At 36.1% G+C, this 22,198-nt stretch overlaps 1 long non-coding RNA gene across 1 annotated transcript in view; it reads left to right on the top strand.

Moving 5' to 3' along the window:
* LOC136830727 (uncharacterized) overlaps positions 1-19,519 on the top strand; it is a 281,759-nt gene extending 262,240 nt beyond the window's left edge. The window contains exon 4 of the long non-coding RNA XR_010850727.1: positions 19,312-19,519. This is a non-coding gene — a long non-coding RNA (uncharacterized lncRNA). The remainder of the gene's footprint in view (positions 1-19,311) is intronic.
* The last annotated feature ends 2,679 nt before the right edge of the window (positions 19,520-22,198 follow it).

Below are 22,198 nucleotides of genomic sequence, written 5' to 3'. Positions count from 1 at the left end.
GATAAAAGAACAATTAATTTTCGTTATCCACCCACACGTCTCTTTCCTACATTACGTGCGCTGCTTGTACATTTACTCATATTTATTTTTATTTTTAGTTTTCTGAACAGAAAACTATTGTGCCGGCTTTGTCTGTCCTTCCGCACTTTTTCTGTCCGCCCTCAGATCTTGAAAACTACTGAGGCTAGAGGGCTGCAAATTGGTATGTTGATCATCCACCATCCAATCATCAAACGTACCAAATTGCAGCCCTCTAGCCTCAGTGGTTTTTATTTTATTTAAGGTTAAATTTAGCAATAATCGTGTGTCTGGCAGCGATATAGGCCAGGCCACCACCGGTCTGCGGTTAAATTTTCATGGGTCGCGGGTCATACAGCATTATACCGAGACCACGGGTCATACAGCATTATACCGAGACCACCGAAAGATAGACCTATTTTCGGTGGCCTTGATTATACGATGTACAGAAAACTCGACTGAGCCGAAGTCGCATTTTTTATTGTTTTTACTATCTTTCTCGTTAGTTGTGCTAGTTTCTACGCGCACCTGTATTCTTTATATTATTATCCATTTATTTTTACAACTGTTCTTTTAGGTTTCTGCATTCTATCATCCTTACTCCTGTTTTATCCTTTTGAATATCACTACTCCCCTCTCGTCGTATTATGCAACCTCATCATTTATCTTCATGATAACCTTTGCAGAGATTAAGACTAATCTTTCTATCATTTTGTTTTGTAAGTGCAATGTTTAACCCTCATTCCAAAATGTCCTTACCTACTTTCTCTGTTTGTTTTTCATAAATCTTTTGCTTCTCTCACTATTCGTAGCCTATCTTATCCTTTTTTTTTTTTAACTATAATTTTATTTTTGTTTTTTCTATTCTTGGGTCACTAACTCCTCGCAATGTCTGACTTCCTTCACCATCGTATGGCGATCTGCGAATATTTTAATCTCTCTCTCTCTCTCTCTCTCTCTCTCTCTCTCTCTCTCTCTCTCTCTCTCTCTCTCTCCTTCCATGTGTCTTCTTCCATTCTTTTTCTTCTTCTTCTTCCAGCTAATCCATTCTTCTTCTTCTTCTTCTTCTTCTTCTTCTTCTGATTAATCCCGTTCTTTTTCCTCGTCTTCTTCTTCCTCTTCTTCTTCTGCTTCTTCTTCTTCCAATTAATCCCATTCTTCTTCCTCTTCTTCTTTCTCTTCTTCTTCCTCTTCTTCTCGCACCTAACCCCAAATATTACTGCCCTGTCACCCGTTACGCTAACGCTCGTCGAGGTGATCAAGGCGCCCTTATGCAATGCGCATTGTGACCCTTCGTGAGTTGTGCGCCGCTGTCTCGTTATTTAAGACCCGAGAATAACACCGGGCTCGATTTGGGAGGGAGGGAAAGAAGGAAGAAGGAGGATGGAGGGAGGGAGGGGATAGAGGGAGGGAAGAATGGAGGGAGGGAGGAAGGGGAAGAAGGAGGATGGAGGAGGTAAGGAAGGAGGGAGGGAGGGAGGGGAAGAAGGAGGATGGAGGGAGCTAAGGAAGGAGGGAGGGAGGAGGGAAGGAGGGAGGATGGAGGAGGGGAAGAAAGGGAAGGATGGATGGGTGGGAAGGAGGGTGGAGGATGGATGGAGGAGGGAGGGGGGAGGTTGAGGGGAGGAGGATGGAGCGAGGAAGGGAAGGAAGGTGGGAGGGAGGGAGTTTTGGAAGAAGGGTGGAAGGGAGGTAGGGAGGGAACGATGGAGGGAGGGAGGGATGGAGGGAGATAGGGAGGGAGGGAAGGAAGGAGGGAGGGAGGTTTGGAAGAAGGGTGGAAGGGAGATAGGGAAGGATGGAGGGAGGGAGAGAAGGATGGAGATAAGGATGGAGGGATGGATAGAGGGAGGGAGAGATGGAAGGGATGGAAGGAGGGTGGAAGGGAGATACGGAAAGATGGAGGGAGGGAGGGAAGGATGGAAATAAGGATGGAGGATGGACAGAGGGAGGGAGGGATGGAAGGAGGGTGGAAGGGAGATAGGGAAGGATGGAGGGAGGGAGGGAGGGAGGAGGAGTAAGAGATAACCCACAATGAAGGTAGATTAAAAGGAGAGGAGAAAAATATGACCATGGCCAGTTTTGTGTTGCAAATGAAGATCAGAGGAAAGGAAATGTCCCGATGGTTATTGAATGGCCAAGAGTAACACCACACACCTTAAGTAACATCTCCGTGAGTTACGGAGCGATCGAGGTTCCTTTTTTTATGCACAGAATGCTCATTGATTGAAGGGGCGTGTTAGCTATTCTCCGGTTGGTTTAATGGATGGAGGGAATTGAATAAGAGTATTTGAATTCATCAGGTGGACACGTTGCGACGGTCATTTTTGGTGGTGGGTCTCTCATTAAAAGTTTTTTTTACCTGTGAATGATTGTGTATAATTGAATACATTCAGTAATTGAATACATTCAAATGATGCGCACTGGGACAACCGTGTTTATGGCAGGTGTCTGACTGGAGAGTTTTACCTGGGCGGATGGTTAAAAAAAAAAAATTAAATACAATTTTGCAAATTTAACAGAGAATACGAAAGCCTTGTTTCTCATTGATTAGCGGTATGTTATTATTATTATTATTATTATTATTATTATTATTATTATTATTATTATTATTATTATTATTTAGTTAAAAGTTACTTTTAACATTCTGTGGCTGAATGAATGACAATGAAAAATTGATATATATAAGTATTTTAGTTCATCAGAGACACTGCAACAAACATAAATGTTTTGTCAGTTTGAACAATGATGGGAAATTGAATAAAAACATGTAAATTTATCAGATGCATGTATAAAACTTGTAAATTCATCAGATGCATGTATCGGTATCCATGTCCTTTGTAAAAAAAAATTTTAAAAGTCAGTTTTAACTAATGGTAAACCAACGCTAAAATATGTAGAATACAGTATATGAAAAATCTGTATGTGGTATTGTACGGATAAGGGCGAACCTGATGAGATATTCGGATTTTTACCTAGATATACATTCAGCTAATGCATCTTCAACATTACATCTCTCTCTCTCTCTCTCTCTCTCTCTCTCTCTCTCTCTCTCTCTCTCTCTCTCTCTCTCTCTCTCTCTGTAGCAAATCCCCAAACGTCCCATCCCTGTCATCATTACACGAACGCTGCGTGAACTGGCTAAGAGAGTCACCCTTTTTGCCAAAGCGAACTGTACCTCGCGAGTTACGTCCTGTCTCGTTATTTAAGACTTGAGAATAACGCCTTGATTGGGAGGCTGGTTGAAGAGATAACCCACAATGAAGGTTAATTAAAAGGAGGAGAAATACGTTCCGGGGAAGTGATGTGTTTCAAATGAAGAGGAGAGAAAATGTCTCGGTGGATATTTAGTGAGTTGCGGAACCATTTTGGATTTTCCAGGGAATGAGTACAGAGATGTAAGAGACGTCTCTTGATTGTGGAACCAGTTGGATTTTTCAGAGAATGAGACAGAGATGTAGGAGCCATCTCTGTATTATGGAACCATTTGGATTTTTCAGAGAATGAGACAGAGATGTAGGAGCCATCTCTTTATTGTGGAACCATTTGGATTTTCAAGAGAATTATTAGTGAAATAGTGGTTTTTTTAAGTTCTGCTGTTGATTGAGTGAGTGTGGAGGTTGAATATTTACGTTTGAAGACACCATTTGAACACATTATGTCATGTTGGTAGCTAGTTCCTCATTGGAGAAATTTGCATTTTTGAGTGATTGTGAATAAATGAATGAGTTGTGAAATTTAGACTAAAAAGCCAAGCACTGGCCATTTTCACCCATTCAGCACATAAGCCTGTGGAAAGAAGGACGTAGATTGGTTAGACAGCAAAATAACTAGATCCAGAAATAAATGAGATGAAGTACATGGATCAAAAGGTGAAACTGAGAGGAAAACCAGCAGTTACACTGAGAATTTATAGTTAGAGAGGTTGGACAGCAAGATGGAATGCAGGAAGCTGGAATGGAGGCAAAGTAAAAGACTGAAAACTGGATACAGCCAGGGACGAGATTTGTTTTCATTTAATATATATTTCCAAATTAATTTTACATTCATTTATTTGTTTACTAATTTTTCCAATGTAATTTGCGTTTTTTTTTTTTTACTTTCCGGATATTTCTCTTATTCCATTTCATTATCTTTATTAGTAGCCTTTCTTTATTTATATATTTTTTCTTTTTGCGATACTCTGGTTCTTCACTCCCATCATTCATTTCTTTCATAATCCTTTGGTCCTGTTTATTTCCGTTTCTTTGATAACGATTTTCTTCTTATGTGTTCCTCTTCAACTCCTCATTCCTCATTTATCTAATGTATGAGTTCCTTTCCTATATTAAAAACTCCTCTTCCCCTCCCCCCTTTTATTCTTAAATCTTCCTCATTACTTTCAATCGCTCGAACTTTCTCCTGTCCCTTCCAGCCAGGCCTCACGTCCTTTTTTGGGGGAATAACACCCTTCTTCTTGCCACCACTTCTGTTCCCCCTTCCATACCCACTCCCTACCCCATCCAGTCCCTCCCTTGAAGGACCAGCATCTCTCTCTCTCTCTCTCTCTCTCTCTCTCTCTCTCTCTCTCTCTCTCTCTCTCTCTCTCTCTCTTTTAAGAGTTGCTAATTTTTTTCAATCTTCCATGTACACCTGAGTCAGATCAGATACAGGTAACAGGTTACTCCTCTCTCTCTCTCTCTCTCTCTCTCTCTCTCCTCTCTATTTTCTAAAAGTTGCTCCACATATTTTTAAAGTTGCTCATTTTTTCAGCCACGAACACCTGAGTCAAATCAGATACAGGTAACGGGTTACTCTCTCTCTCTCTCTCTCTCTCTCTCTCTCTCTCTCTCTCTCTCTCTCTCTCTCTCTCTCTCCACACATTTTATAAAAGTTGTCCATGTTATTCAATCTTTCATGAACAGAGTCAAATCATATACAGGTAACGGGTTACTCCTCTCTCTCTCTCTCTCTCTCTCTCTCTCTCTCTCTCTCTCTCTCTCTCTCTCTCTCTCTCTCTCTCTCTCCACGCATTTTATAAAAGTTGCTCATGTTATTCAATCTTTCATGAACACCTGAGTCAAATCAGATACAGGTAACGGGTTACTCCCCCTCTCTCTCTCTCTCTCTCTCTCTCTCTCTCTCTCTCTCTCTCTCTCTCTCTCTCTCTCTCCCACATTTTATAAAAGTTGTTCTTGTTATTCAATCTTTCATGAACACCTGAGTCAAATCAGATACAGGTAACGGGTTACTCGCCCCCCCCCTCTCTTTGTCTCTCTCTCTCTGTCTCTCTCTCTCACCTAAAGTGGCTATCGGTCTCCCCATCAACGTAATGAAACATACTTAGGCTTAAGCGTACACGCCGTCACTTTGGACCCCTATGTGTGGGTCTACTTATGTAAGGGTCGTTCTTCTCTCCATTTGGGCCGGGCGTAATTGTACACATTCTTGTCTCCGGGAAGAGGGTGATTTATTTTTTCTTGTTTTTTCGTTTAATTTTTTTATGTATTTGAAGGATGTGATTTTGGTTTTATTTAGGTGGTTGTTTTTAGAATTTTTATAGGTATTTGTTTATTGTTTACGTTTTTTATTCAAGTTGGTTATTTACTCGAATATCTGTTTTATATGTATGCAGAGATATTCGTGATATGTAAATATATATATATATATATATATATATGCATATATATATATACATATATCCATATATATATATATATATATATATATATATATATATATATATATATATATATATATATATATATATATATATATACATACATATATATATATATATATATATATATATATATATATATATATATATATAATAAATGCATTTTTATGTATAGCTTTGCTTTTTAAAGTTTTAATTTTCCTTCATCGCTTTCATTTCATAGTTTTAGTTTCCTTCATCATGTAATATTTACAATTATTTCACATTATTTCCTTCTCTCGTATTTCCAATATTTTAACATTCGATATCGTTATTCCAATCTCCAGTTGCGTAAATTCCATTCTATGTAGCAATTTCTAAATGATAACGGTTTCCTTCCTCCTGGTCATTATTCATGATGAATGACATTCTCCTGGTAGTGGAGTGTAATGATTTATTGTACTTTTTCAACACTGAATTATGAGGGAGGTTTAAGTCAAATTTCTACCGTTGGACTATTAAGCGAATGTTATTACTTTGTGTAATTTATCTTGCGGCTGTGAAACTGCTGCTTAACCTTGTTTTATTAATTTATGAAATTGTAAGTTTTGTTTAATAATTTATTAAATTGGTTTTCTTTCACTCAGTTACTTTTAATACTTTTATTTTTTTAAAGGAAACTTAACGTTCTCTAACATTCATTAATTAATTTATTTTATGAATCAACAAAGCAGATAATTGTTATTTTTATTGGTTACGAAATGGTATTTGTTGCTTATGTGTATTTGTGTACCTTATTATTGTGTACCTTATAACTTAGACTTTTGCTTACTCTACTTCTATAAAACATGTTTACAACAGTATTTTACAGTTGTGAGAACGAGACTCGTTTTCTATCTAGTTTGATACTCGGTTATACTTGTGGAATAATGAAATAAAATCTTCAAGATTATTATTATTATTATTATTATTATTATTATTAATTATTATTATTATTATTATTATTGATATGGAGAAGTTCCAGAGAGAAAAACAGTTGAAAAAATAATAATAGAATTGAAAGCCTGTATGAAATTGCAAGAGAAAACAGTAAAGATGTCATTAAGATAAAATTATATTAAAGACAAATAAATCCATACAGAAATGGAAACAGTGTGACACAAGCCAGAAAAATCTGGGCAAAGATAATAAGCGCTTCTCAAGTAGCGATACAGCCTATTGTATCAACGACGAACATCACGCGTACCATCTTCCGTTTTCTAAAAGCTTCCCGTTTTCTACGCATCAACGACTCTAGCGGTCACACGCATTTTAAAAGTCCCTGTAATGGCGAGGTTTTTCTTTTCTCTTCGTGGCGTCAATTTAGAGGCTTTTCTTCCTCTCCGAATATTGAGTTGTCGCGCACAATGGATTCCCGGTGAGACGCTTTTGTCATCGGACGTTTGGGCAAATTGCCGGAGCTGGTTCGGAAATAGGATTTGAGGTTTTCAGTGCTTGGGTGCTTGGGCGGTGCTTGTTTTTGTAGTGCCCTGCGAATTTAACGGTGTTTGTCTTCGTGGAAACGTGTTCACAAATATTTATGTGTGATATATGTACACACGCACACACATCATATATACAGTATATATATATACAGTATATGTGTGTATTTTACAAAATACAGTCTATCTTGAAAATATACATTAATGGATATTTATGAATATATATATATATATATATATATATATATATATATATATATATACATATATGTATATACATATACAGTATATGTATATGTTTATATATATAATATAATTATATATTATATATATATATATATATATATTTATGTGTGTGTTTGTGTTTGTGAAAAACACACGCCCACACAGAAATAAAGTAGGTGGCCCAGTGACATAAATCATTAGCACTTATTTACGTGCGCGCGCGCGCTCGTGCATACACACACAAACATAAATCTCCCTGATATATTACATCCTTACTAGCACCCAGATCACATTCCCCTGTGGGGTGTGTCCGTGGGAACCGAGAGAGCTTTTGGGGTGCTAGTCATAAATCATTTTGGATCCTATTTATTTAGTCATTTTGGTTTTAATGTGTTATTAAGTGTCGATTGAATTGTCTTCATTCTTTCTGTGACTGTTCTTTTGGTGATCGATTGGTCTTGTTTGGTGTTAATTTTATGATGCGGAAAAAATTATTTTTCGTGTATTATGTATCATAATTTTTGCCTGATATGGAGAGCGCCAAGGCGTGGCGTTTTGTATTTTATAGTAATTTCTTTTATGTGGATGTGAAATTATCTATTTTTATTTTAAATGTTGTTTTGCTCGCGTCAGATTACGGTAGTTTACACTGTTGTTTTTCTTTCTTTGTTGTAAATGCTCAGAAACTAGGTCTTAGAAAGTAGGTCGGAAATGTTATTTCTATGTATGATTTTTGTGTATTTTTTAAGTTTTTGTGTATTTTTTAAACATGTTAGAAAATCAACAGAGTGGTATTATTACTCCCAGATAGTTTCTTGTACTGTGACGGTGAGATCTTATATAAGAACACCAATTCTTTGTAATTATTATTCCGTTACTTCCACCTCATAAGTAAAGTATCATTTTGGTATGTACTGTATGTTTGTGTGTGTGTATATATATGTGTGTGTGTATACATACATATATATAAATATATATATATAGTATATGTGTATATATATATACTGTGTATATATATATATATATATATATATATATATATATATATATATATATATACATATATATATATATATATATATATATATATATATATATATATATATATATATATATATATATATATATATATATATATTTATATATTATATATATATATATAACGTATACAATACACACATTTCGCCTTTTTTTTGTAAGGCTTGCGAAAAAATACTATTCTGTTGCTAGAAATCCTTTCAAAAGTTTACCCAGTTTTGAGCCTGTTGAATAAAGTGAATTACGAGTCTTACTGCAACCAAATTTCATAATGTGATATGCATTGCGTCATCTGAATCACTATAAACCGCAAGAAGTATATTAACATTGAATTTGGTCAGCTTTTGGATGGGTCACGTATGAATACTAAAGTGCCACATGAATATGTCACAAAACAATGACGCCTAGGGTTCTGTTGCGAGCGGCAATGGGTAGCAATGTGGCCCGAGTGCAATAGGAAGGAGTAAGAAGTCTATTGAAATCAGCGTGTATCCGGGACGTTAGTGATTTTAAAATAGTCGTTACCTCTGCTGAACTGTTTGCAGAAGCCTGTTTCTCTCTCTCTCTCTCTCTCTCTCTCTCTCTCTCTCTCTCTCTCTCTCTCTCTCTCTCTCCAGTCAGGCGTGTCTCGTGTGTTGTCGTATTAAATCATGGAAACTCACCTTAATGGCAGTTGCCAGTGAGTATTTCTCGTTAACACTTTGTCAGTGGATAATCTATTAACGAGTTGAAGTTTTTGCGCTCACCGAAATGTTCGTGCAAAAAAAAAAAAAAAAAAAAAATTATATGAAAACCGTATTTTAAGAGAAAGTAAATGAAATCCATCTAATTCCTGCGAACCTTAATTATATAAGAGTGTAAGAATGGTTCAATCGAGTGTTACAACTAATGATGTGGGTGCAACTTGCTATATTGCATAGTGCTGGATGGAACCATTCATAACTATGGTTGCTAATTCGCCTAAAGCCTGTAGGAAGAAGATTGGGTTTTAGTTACACTGCTCTTTGAAGAAAACAAGAAGAGAGACTTCTTACTTAAAAAATCATCGATAAAATGTCTCGTAACGAACGCGTTCCTTACAAAAATTCATTTGTAACATAAAAGACCGTACAAGTACACTTTTCTTTTAAGAAAACAATAATAAACAACATTTCTTTTAGTAGAAATCATTGTTTAAAAATCTCGCAACGAATTTGTCCCATACAAAATTTATTTTCTGAACCGTAAACTCTTTCTAGTGTAATATCTGATATCTCCCTACCGTACAAGTTCAGCTTCAAAAAGTCTGTAATAAACATCTCTCTCTCTCTCTCTCTCTCTCTCTCTCTCTCTCTCTCTCTCTCTCTCTCTCTCTCTCTCTCTCTGTGTAACACATGAACGTCGCATCTCGTTATGGTGAGCTTTCCATCTTCCACCGTTTTACAAATGAGGCTGCAGATGAAGCAGACGATAAAGGGAGGAAGAACGATAACACAATTCTCCCCTTCGTGTACTGACACCCTAATAACCAACTCCGCCCACCCTCCGCCCTCCGTACCGTCTGCGGCCCCGACAAAGCCCCCGACTCCCGTGGCGTGTTCAAGTGGCTCTCGATGTCTCTATGCTTCAAAGGAAAGGTTAGATTTCACGGGTTATACGTTATGTAATTTGTGTTACGACAGGAAGGATATATTTTTTTGAAATTATACTGTATTTAAAGTATTTCCAGGTAGGAAAGTTGTATTAATTTAGCTATTATAAAGGTATGTTAATAGGGGTATGCACGATATACTTTATATATTATATACATATGTACGATGAAAGGTTTTTTTGTTAGTTTATAAATAATCCGTTTTGTGTTTGATTGGAAATGTTATACATTAAGCCTTTGCGTTGAGGTTCCGTTTGTAACACAGAGTAAATATTATTTCCTATCATACAACCATTGTAGTGCTCATTATATAGCGTACGAATATATTATTTATATAATGCAACAAATCTTACCTTTCACCGTGCGTATATCGCCAAAGCCTTAACCTTTCCATTGTAACTTAATTTATGCTGTGTACAACCTTATTAATAAAACCTTTCTAATTTAAAAGTTTAAAATACAAAATATACATCAAATACAAGAGAAAGATTTTCTTTTTGTTTTTTTAAGTTTGTACATTGTATAATTTTTAGTTTTCTGTAGAAGAAAACTATTGTGCCGAATTTGTCTGTCCTCCCGCACTTTTTTCTGTTCGCACTTTTTCTGTCCGCCCTCAGATCTTAAAAACTACTGAGGCTGGAGGGCTGCAAATTGGTATGGTGAACATCCACCCTCCAATCATCAAACCTACCAAATTGCAGCCCTCTACCCTCAGTAGGTTTGATTTTATTTAAGATTAAAGTTAGCCATAATTGTGCTTTTCAGCAATAGAGGATAGGCCACCACCGAGCCGTGGTTCAAGTTTCATGGGTCGCGGCTCATACAGCATTATACCGAGACCACCGAAAGATAGATCTATTTCCGGTGGCCTTGATTATACGCTGTGGCGGCTGTACAGAAAACTCGATTGCGCCGAAGAAACTTCGACGCATTTTTTACTTGCTTTTCAATGGAACTGAAATAGTTACCAGGTTAAACCATTAAATTCCACTAAAAAGGTTACATTATTACACGTACATTGCACATTTGTGCACTACTTACGGCCTTCAAGTCGAGAATCCATATTTGTAATATTATACATATGTTTTTCCATATGCGACTTCTCATATCTGTAATGTTAGTGTTATAATTTATTCAACATATACGAAGGCATACAAGTGACGTGAAACTACTTATATTCATCACTAAATCTATTCAGGCACTCCAGTAGAGCATCGAATGTGAACACTGAAGTATCTGAACATATTTAGCGATAAATATAATTACCGTCCCCTTACTTGTATGAACTTTACCTTTGTACATGCTGACGAAATTATAATGCATGACATTACATTTTCAGATACTTCCCTGTTCACCATTTGACCTAAAAAAAGACTTTACTCTCATCTTTTGCGTATTTACATAATTACTACACCAGTATTTTGTAATTTCTGTATTTCTCTTCGTAAAATAAACGATGTTCGTAAAATAGACGAGAGTCATAATTTTAGAAACTAAAAGGAATTATGATATATTTTGGACTTGCCTCTGACGGGGAGCTATTTCTGTTGCTTGCGAGAACGGAGGCTTCGTGGCCAAGTTGCTTGAAGGCTTAAGGCGGTGTAAAATGCATGTCGGGTTCATTAGCTTAATATTATTTGATAATTGGGTGTGGGCGAGTTAGGAGGGTGGAACTTTGAGCTGGGCAAACCCAAATGCTCATTAGCTGGCTTTGTGAGAATATCAGTTTAATTTTGTATTTTTAGTTTTCTTTAAAAGAAAACTATTGTGACGGCTTTGTTTGTCCGTCTGCACTTTTTTCTGTCCGGTCTCAGATCTTAAAAACTACTGAGGCTAGAGGGCTGCAAATTGGTATGTTGACCATCCACCCTCCATTCATCAAACATACCAAATTGCAACCCTCTAGCCTCAGTAGTTTTTATTTTGTTTAAGGTTAAATTTAGCCGTAATCTTGCGTCTGTCAACGTTACAGGCCATGCCACCACCGGGTCATGGCTGAAAGTCTCATGGGCCCTGCTCATACAGCATTATACCGAGACCACCGGAAGATAGATCTATTTTGGGTGGCATTAATTGTACGCTGTACTGAAAACTCGACTGCGCCAAAGAAACTTAGGCGAATTTTTTACGTGCTTGTATTTTAATTGGTTTTGTTGTGTGTGTTGTGATTATAGTTTTGCTTCGTTATTACATTGAAGTAACAATGTACATTTAAATAAAACTGTTTTCCGTTTATTTATCTTAATTAATGTTCCAATATCTTTTATAATTATCGGTATTACAATTTCGTTGAAGTATCAAGATGAATAAAAACCATATGGGATCTATCTACGCAAGAACAATTAGCAATATGAAATTATTTTTTAAGATGTAGAGATTTGAAATCGATGCTGGCTAAGGTAGAAAATTTCACCTTCATATTTTTGTGCAATGCATAGAGTCTCTCTCTCTCTCTCTCTCTCTCTCTCTCTCTCTCTCTCTCTCTCTCTCTCTCTCTCTCTCTCTCATGGGTGACCCTTGACTTTCATAAATGAAGGTTAAACGTTGCTGGGATGTATCTCTTTGAATATTAAAAATATTCAGGTTTTTTATATTCTGTTATTCATCATCTGGGACCAGCGACAGCAGATGTTTGTTTATATATATATATATATATATATATATATATATATATATATATATATATATATATATATATATATGTGTGTGTGTGTGTGTGTGTGTGTGTGTGTGTGTAATATATATTTTATATATATATATATATAAAACCCTATAAAAATGTTTATGAATGTATGTAGTAAAATGTAGTAAAAATGCTTGGGTACTCTAGCAAGAAATCTTTTAATATTTTGATATGATGTTGGCAGGAAGTAAGAGAAACTATTGATGAAAGTAATTGGCAGCAAAGAAAGGAAAGAGAACTGCAGGGGACTTATTCTCCAGATCAAAAGAAAAAATAAAACCTCAAACAAAACGAAAAAAAAAATCAGCACTGATAAAACAAAAGAAAAGGAAAAATTCCAGACGACACGCGCCGGGTATTTGTTGAAAAGCAAATGAAAGAAAAACCCAGTCAAAAGTTGTAGTAAAAATAAAAGGAAAGAAAGCAAAATAAAAGAGGAAATCGTAAGGGTTCCCAGATACAGTGAAGAATGGCTCCGATGCTAACAAAAATGGAGAAGAATATTGTTCGAAAATGTACAAGACGAGAGAGAGAGAGAGAGAGAGAGAGAGAGAGAGAGAGAGAGAGAGAGAGAGAGAGAGAGAGAGAGAGATGTTGTTCCCGAGAAAAAAGTCATAAAGCAATGCAAAAAGAGAATGAGATCGCTCTTCGCAATTTCATGCATTGATGCCTCTGACTTCATGGCCTGCATCGTGAAGTCTCGTATGCAAATGCGCCGAGCCAACTTTGCCTTCGACCTGACGAATTTATTACCGCCCCAACGCTCGGGATCAGAGATGCAGCATCCCTAGAACCATCCTGAAGGCGATGACTGTTTTTAGTGGTATTATTGAGATTGGGAAGAATTTTTCGCCAGTAGATCGAGCATAGATTCATTGGGAAGTGTGCCTGTTTGGGTTCAGAATTCTAGATTCATTGGGAAGTGTGCTTGTTTGGGTTTAGTATGGGAAGATTTCTTATGTGCAGTTATCTTTCGAGAATTGGGCACGGGAAGATTTCCCTGGGATCATCCTGAAGGCGATGGCTGCTTTTAGTGCTGATTATTAGAATGTTACTGAGATTGGGAAGAATTTCTCACCAGTAGATTGAACATAAATTCATTGTGAAGTGTGTCTGTTTGGGTTCAGAATGGGAAGATTTCTTAAGTGCAGAAGGCGATGACTGTTTTTAGTGCTGGGTGTGTGAATATTACTGAGATTGGGAAGAATTTCTTACAGATTGAACATAGATTCATTGGGAAGTGTGTCCGTTTGGGTCCAGTTTGGGAAGATTTCTAGTGTAGTTTTCCTTTTAAGAATTGGGCATGGGAAGATTTCTTATGCAGAATGAGCTTGAGGAAAGTTGCTGTTAATATTAAACATGGGAAGACATCCTTGGAAAGATTCCTTCTGGGCATGGGGAGGATTTCTTATGCAGAATTAGCTTTTAGGAAACTTGCTGTTAAGATTAAACATGGGAAGATAAACTTTGGGAACTGAGAATGGAAAGTGTTTGTGTGAAAATTAAGTTTCAAAACATATATTAGGATTTAATATAGGATGGTTATCCTGCTCTGACCGAGCATGGAAAGACTTAAGTTAAAAATGAAGCAAAGGAAGTTTAGCTGTAAGGAATGAGCAGAAACTTCTTGTCACGATTAAACAAGGGAAGATTTCTTATGAAGATTTATGATGAGCTGTCCTATGGGGACAGAGTATGGGAAGATCAATGATTAGGATTGAGACTGTGGATTTTTACTGTGGGGACTAAAATAAGATATTTTTCCTTATTAGAACTGAACATGGGTAATTTTTATTTTCATGAAATAAGATATTTTTGCTTATTAGAACTGAACGTAGGTAATTTTTATTTTAGAATTGAGCACTGGAGATGAAAAAAAAATTACCTGTGGAATAAAAAAGTATTAGAATTGAAGAAGGGAAGATTTGACATTGGAACTGAACCTACGATGCATACCATCGGGGTTGAACATGCAAATATTTCTTATAAAGACTGAACATAGGAAAATATCTTATTGGTATAGAGCATAGTAATATTCGCAATTTGGATTATTATTTTAAGAAATTATCAATCTGGCTTGGATAAGATTTCGTAATTTACCAAAATAAAGTTGATGTAGCACCTTTCAGGAATTTTAAATTTTTTATACTATGACTCATGTTGAATTCGTTGCCTTTAATTACTGAATAAATTGCAAAAATGTCAAACGTCATGTTTGAAACGCGAACTTCCAGTTTTGGAAAGAAATAATATTGATAATGATAAGTGATGTTGAACTTTAATATCTTAAAGACATACCTATATATTGTAACTTTTTAATGATTATTTAACTATATATTATAATTCTTGAATGATTATCTAAATGTTCTTGAAACTGTTGAGAATTATAAGGTGATATTTGCTTTAGTACATTGATACAAGTATTAATTATAACTCCTTGGGAAATGTTTGGATATACAACAGATGTTTTCTTTCAAAACCAAAAACTAGGCTCATTTCAGCATTTCTCAGGCAGCGATACGGTAACTATTCATTTCTTCATTTCCCTTTCCTTCATCTCCCTTTCATTTCTCCTTAAGTAACCCCCTCCCCCCCTTCCTCAATCTGGTCTCCCTTGACTTCTGTACCTCCACAAGTCTTCCACTTTCCATGTACCCCAATTCAATAACATTCTTACTTTATTTCCGCCCACACCTTTATGTTCCCCCTACCAAAACATTCACACGGTATCTCCCAAATTTAGAATGCCTTCCTCACCCATCCACATAACCTCCCCTCCTCTCTCTCCCCCCCTCCCCATTTCCTCCTCCCTCCGTCTTCTAATCTGATGTTGGGGGAGCATAATGAAAGGGTGAGAGTCTTGGGGGCGAGTTTGGAATAAAGATTTGCTCATCATTTTTTTCCCCCTTCTCTGTTGCTGCCTTGCATACATGCAGCGTACTTACTCGAGCAGAAAGCCAGAGCTAATTGTGTGGGGAGGTGGAATCGGCCTGACATCATTTGGCCTTTGATAAGTGTGTGTGTGTGTGTTGTGTTTGTGTTTATGTGTTGGTGGAAACAGCAGGGGAATATTTGTACTACAGCTGTGTTGGAACAATGTTTTTTTATAGAGGGAATTACTGTATAGTAAAATTACTTTAGGCGATTATTATATGTTATTTATGAAGTTTGTAGTGGAAAAATCACGGATGTGTGTGTGTGAATGTGTGTTTGTGTGTGCATGCGCGGATTGCGTGCGCGCTTGGTAGAAAGCAGCCCGAGAATAGTTGTACTAGAGTTGTGTTGGAACATATCTTTTATAGAAGGAATTACCGGATGATAAAATATTAGGCGATTATTTATTATTTATTAAGTTGATGTTGGAAATATCATTGAGTTCATGTTTGTTCGGTAGATACCTTAGAAAACTATTTCTGATTACTTATAAAGTAGGTTATATTCGTTATATATGGTTTTCGAAGGAAACAACACGAATGCAAATTAGTTAGACACTTACTTTGCTCTCCAGACATTACATTACAAAGAGCATATGTGACGATTAATATATATTTTTTTTTTATTTTATTTCATTTCTGTTCGATCGTACAATTTCTTGCACGTCTTATGCTCATCTCCATTTAATTCATCCAAGCTGGGCGATCAGTATTGTTTGACTAAAGGCTGATTCACATTATAACATCACGTCACCGACACATCACGTCACGTCAAAGTACGTGAGAATTTCTTACATTTATCTTATGAACTTGTTCACGCCATCACGTCACGTCACCGTCAAGCACACGGCATCCACCGTCACATCACGACACGTTTTCTTGGAAAGAATATTTTGACGTGACGTGACGTGACGTTACGGTGCTTATGCAAGTTTCTGTGTGAGTCGCTGAGGTTATACAGGGCACGGCTGATGGGACGGTGATGTGACGTGACGTGATGGGACGGTGATGTGACGTGATGTGTTGGTGACGTGATGGTATAATGTGAATCTTACTCTCTTTAGACATTTGAAGATGAAAATCATCCTCTCCTTTCAAATTATGTCTTGCATAATTAACTCGAGTATCTGTGATGTTGTTTGTTGCATCTGGGATTTTTCAGATACCCATTTAACTATTGTTCTCAAACTTAGGTTGTGTCATAGCTTCTGTTACCTTGGACTTCTGAAGTCTCAAGAGTCAGTTTGCTGGAGTGTACATTTATGTTCTCATTCCTCTGGTTATTTATTTATGTATTGGTTTGTTTGTTTTATTCTTTAGAAGTTAGCTGTACATATATAAACATAGTTTGGGATTTGTAATATACAAGTGTATATCTTTGAATGTCACAATTGTGTATTAACATGTTTATATTGTTATTTCTTGTTATTATTTTATCTAAAATTCATTATTTTTGTGTTTTTTTATGTTATGACTCACGATCATTTTAGTTTTTAATAATAATAATAATAATAATAATAATAATAATAATAATAATAATAATAATAATAATAATACTCTTGTACTTGCTCCAGAATGTGCAAGTATCAAAAGTATCAAATCAACTTTTCGCCTTGGCCAAACCCACCCCTCTTATCCGGGCTTGGGCCGGGAAAGAGTGGAAAAGAATAAGCCCTCGTGGCAGAGTTCCGTAAATCTTTGTCTCGACTCTTTTGTAATTTATTCAGGCGGAACGATCGTCATCTGTTCACGCTTTCGTAAAGCAGTTTTTTCCCTTTGTGTCTCTGGTTGTGTGCTTTCGGGTTGAATAATTTCATTCATTCACTCATTTATTCATTCATTTATTCATTCATTCATACCACACACCGTTGGACTGTGGACCAGTCTCGCTGAGGATGGATATTTGGAACCTCAGAAGTTCAAGCTAAGATTCAACGCGTCATTACCTTAAAACAATTTCCCCTGTGTTTTAATCATTTACGTACATTTTTATCTGTTTGCTTATTTATTAGTTTGTTGATTTATTTTTTCTTTTCTAATAACTGATCTCTTCTTTCTGTATTCCATATTACTTTCTTTTATTTCATTCAAATGAACATCATATTCTTTGGAAGCTTGAAGTCAATGGCCCCTTTGGGTTTGTTCTATATGAATAGGGTTTATAATAATAATAATAATAATAATAATAATAATAATAATGGCCCCTGTAAGCTTGGTCCATATGAATAAGGTTCGTCTTCTGAATAATAATAATAATAATAATAATAATAATAATAATAATAATAATAATAATAATAATAATAATAATAATAATAATGGCCTCTGTAAGCTTGGCCCATATGAATAGGGTTCGTCTTCTGAATAATAATAATAATAATAATAATAATAATAATAATAATAATAATAATAATCATAATCATTAATAACTCATTCATTCAGTCCCACCCACTCACTCATTCAATTGTATTGCTTCCTAGATCTCGGTTACCCTTTCGAAACTGAATGAAGATCTTTAAAAAGCAATTCACGTGGCATGAATATATCAAGACTCATATAAACATCATATGCTCAGTTACACCCATTAATTCATTCCCTTGTGTACACACACGCGCGCGTACCTTCCAATAACGAATTGCAATCGTGCATTGCTAAAGCAAGCGTGAGACGTGACGAAACGATATTAATTACCGCTTAAATCGCAAGCACAACTATCACCACCCCATTAATTATGAAGGTAGAAAAATCATGCGAATTATCATAACAGGTTCTTCCATAGCGCCTTCGTGATTGCTCGCTAACGGCTGCTTGCTTGCTTGCTTGCTGGCTCGTAGCGTCTGCTGGCAAACCTGTTCTCAATGGGTTTCGGCTCCCTGTGGGCGTCCTCCGGTTGCTCCACGATACGTGGGAGGTGGGAGCCGATCGGAGCTTGTCTGACGAAGTGAGTCATGGGGAGACAGACAGGTGTGTTTTATGTCTTCTTTTGCAGTTGGTGATGTCTTAAAAAAAAAAAAGTCAGATTATAAACTGTAAGGATTTAATTTCTGTCTAAACTTATTCAGCCTTCTTTTCGCCTTTAGGTCTCGTTACAATGAAGTTTTTTTTCAGATGATAATGAACGTTCTCTTGTAAAGAGAGTGGGTATTCACTTAGAAGGATAATGAAAGTTCACTTTTAAAGACCTAATTTTACCTCTGCGTTCACTTAAATATACAATGATATTTTTCCCTATACGTTCACTTAAGAATACAATGATAGCTTTCCCTATACTTTCACATAAGAATACAATGATAGCTTTCCCTGTACGTTCACTCAAGAGTACAATAATAGCTTTCACTTTAACAGTGGAATGAGGTTCAGTGTTAACTGCAGTAGAAGACAATAAACGTTTTGCTTATATATAAGTTCAGTTTAGATAAAACCAAATGTTTTGCTTTTTTTTTTTTTTTTGACTTGAGAGGACAGAGAACTTTTCCATTGCAAGTTCACTTGAAAGAAAAATGAACCTTAAATTGAAAGGACAATGAACGTTTTAGTTAATAGGAAAATAAACGTATTAATTCCACTTTGACTCGGGAGGACAATAAACTTAAGGACAGGGAATAATATTCATTCATGTTCACATGAAAAAAAGCGAATACTTTCACAGGACAGTTTTTTTTTTTCAGTTTATTTTCTCAATGCCGAGGACAACGACTGGAACTAAGCGTCTCCTTGCCAGTAGGGTCAAAGGTCGTGGGTACTTCATTAGAACCATTTATAAAGGTTGGTGTACATTGCACTTCTCAGGTACTCGAAGTATGCAATTAGTTGTAATTGTTTGTTTAGTGTTTAGAGAAATAACACGTTTATATATAATATATACGTAATATATACATATATATATATTATATTTGTATATTCTTATCTCATATATGAAAACATATTACATTCGTACATGTAAAATTGAAGTAATTATATAATAACAGTATATGTATGAATGTAATATGTTCTCATGTATGATACGTATGTGTAACTGCATATTCCCGTAAATGTATTCAAGGAATACATTAACTTGATCACATGCCCCGTTTTCCTTATAAACCGACCGTATCAAATTCCTACCAAATTTCTGGAAATCTTCTCGTAATCGTAATGTTCCTATTATAGGTTGTGTGGGCGTGGGTGGGCGGGCATTTATCATTCAGTGTCAATGAAGCTCCGCCCACGGCGCGGCGGGGGGCGTGGCTGGTTATCAGGGCTATTGTGTCCGTGTGTCCCTTTCAGCCTCTCCCTGAGGGTGGCCTGACGCGGCGGGAGGCTCGATGCCTTTGGGGCCTGTCCTCACATGCGCTTAGGCCTATCCGATTAAAAAAAAATCTTGTAATATGTGAAAATGTTTTTTTTTTTTTTAGGTATTTATGTTCTGATTTTGAATTTCATTAGAAAAATGGAATTAGGAACATTTATTGGGACCTAATAAATGACAAAAGCTTAACAAGAAATGAGTAATATCTTACTTGTTTTGTGGAAGTTATTTTTGTATATAGTTAATTTGAAGAGTTATTTTAGCAATTTTCAAAATGGAAATAGATTATAATATTGATATGTTACTTTTAGAGTTTTAACTGCAGTGATCTTTTGAAGCAGTAGGCTCTCTCTCTCTCTCTCTCTCTCTCTCTCTCTCTCTCTCTCTCTCTATATATATATATATATATATATATATATATATATAATATATATATATATATATATATATATATATATATATATATATATATATATATATATATATATATATATATATGTATATGTATACATATATAGAATCTACTGGCTATATATATAATCGATGCAGTAGTCTTTTTTCCTCGCACCGTATCGTCCTTCATTTTCTCTACATAACCAAACCATTTCAAAACACACTAAATGATCTTTTCACTTTGTCTAACCATTTCACCAAATTTTCTATGTATCTCGACATTTCCCACCTTTTCAGTCCCATCACTCCACCTGATTACATAAATAATTCATCACATTAACTTCAGTTTTTTTTTATTTTCCTTCAGCTAGCCCTCAACATCCAAACTTCACCATATTCAAAACAGCAAAGTATTATTCGCTTAAACAGTGTGACAAAGCATCGTATCTTAACAGGAAATTCTCTTCCAGACCTCCCATAATATTAACAAAACCACAAGAAATTCCACAAAATCTAACAACTTATTAACTTTTCAAGTTCAGTGAAACCAGGTGAAGTACGAAAGCTTCGCCGGAAAGTTTTCACCTGGTCTCCTTCACATTCTTCACAGAGAGCCAACCGGTGCAGGTGGGTAAATAATCTCCGTGACTCGCCAGAAAAAGCAAATCGACTCTTAAAATGTGGAAATTCGTCGGGATCCAGTTCCTCTTGTTTCTCTGACTGAGATGTGGCTTCAGGGGGGATGACTCGGAGTGGCTTAAGTCATCGTTAAAGCCGTCGTGGACTTTGGGGATTGAAATTGTTAACGTCTCTCAGAGGGGCATTAGTCTTTGCATGGGGCACGCTCTTGGTTGCCTGCTTTCGATTTCACAGTGAGTGAGATTGCGAGGCTTGTGTGTGCTTGGTCCTTATTGCTTCTTCGTGGTTGCATTAACTGGTTAGTGTTTTGTAGTATGTGTGTATGTATATATATATATATATATATATATATATATATATATATATATATATATATATATATATATATATATATATATATATATATATATATATATATATATATATATATATATATATATATATATATATATATATATATATATATATATATATATATATATACATACACATACATATACATGCCTGTGCGTATATACGAATCAGATTAAAGCAGAGTAAGGAAGAGTGAAAGATATTGCGGAGGGGGTTTTAATAGATTGAGAGAGAGAGAGAGAGAGAGAGAGAGAGAGAGAGAGAGAGAGAGAGAGAGCCCACTTAACGACACTGCAAACACAAGAAGCACACTGTCATCATGTGTGTTCAGGGGAGATACACGATTCGGGGGCGCATCAGTCTGCATAAAGCTGTTCGCTGCCTCCTCGTAAAATTGTCAGAAATAATATTGACACAGCGAATTGCGACGTGTCAGAACAGAGGCTCTCGGGAGGAAAGATAATCTTCTCTTTTTGTGGGAACCTTCGATATCTCCTCCCTTTGTTCTCGTCCATCGTTCGTTCTGGAATTTTTTTATCTGAATTAGAGGTTTTCATATTTGATGAGGTCGAGGTTGGCTGAAATGACGGCTGATTCGGTCATAAGTTTCTTAAGTCATCTTTGGTACTTATTCTAAAGTAAGGTGTGGGAGGGCCATATGTAGACCTCAGGACTCATTGCAGCCAGTACTTACTCTAAGGTAAGTTGTGGAAGGGCCATATGTGGACCTCAGGACTCATTGCAGCCAGCGAAGACGATGAGTGACTGGTTCCACCTGATGTCTGAAACGACTTTCCTTCGCCCAGACGTTTCTCATCACAAATTCACTTTTAAAATTTGTCATATTTCTCTTTTTTTATTTCTAGAAATATTGGTTTTTC

Source organism: Macrobrachium rosenbergii, chromosome 47 (genome assembly GCF_040412425.1).
Source record: "Macrobrachium rosenbergii isolate ZJJX-2024 chromosome 47, ASM4041242v1, whole genome shotgun sequence".
Lineage (NCBI taxonomy): Eukaryota > Metazoa > Arthropoda > Malacostraca > Decapoda > Palaemonidae > Macrobrachium > Macrobrachium rosenbergii.
The sequence above is the reverse complement of the archived record's forward strand: the minus strand, read 5'-3'. Positions and strand labels throughout refer to the sequence as shown.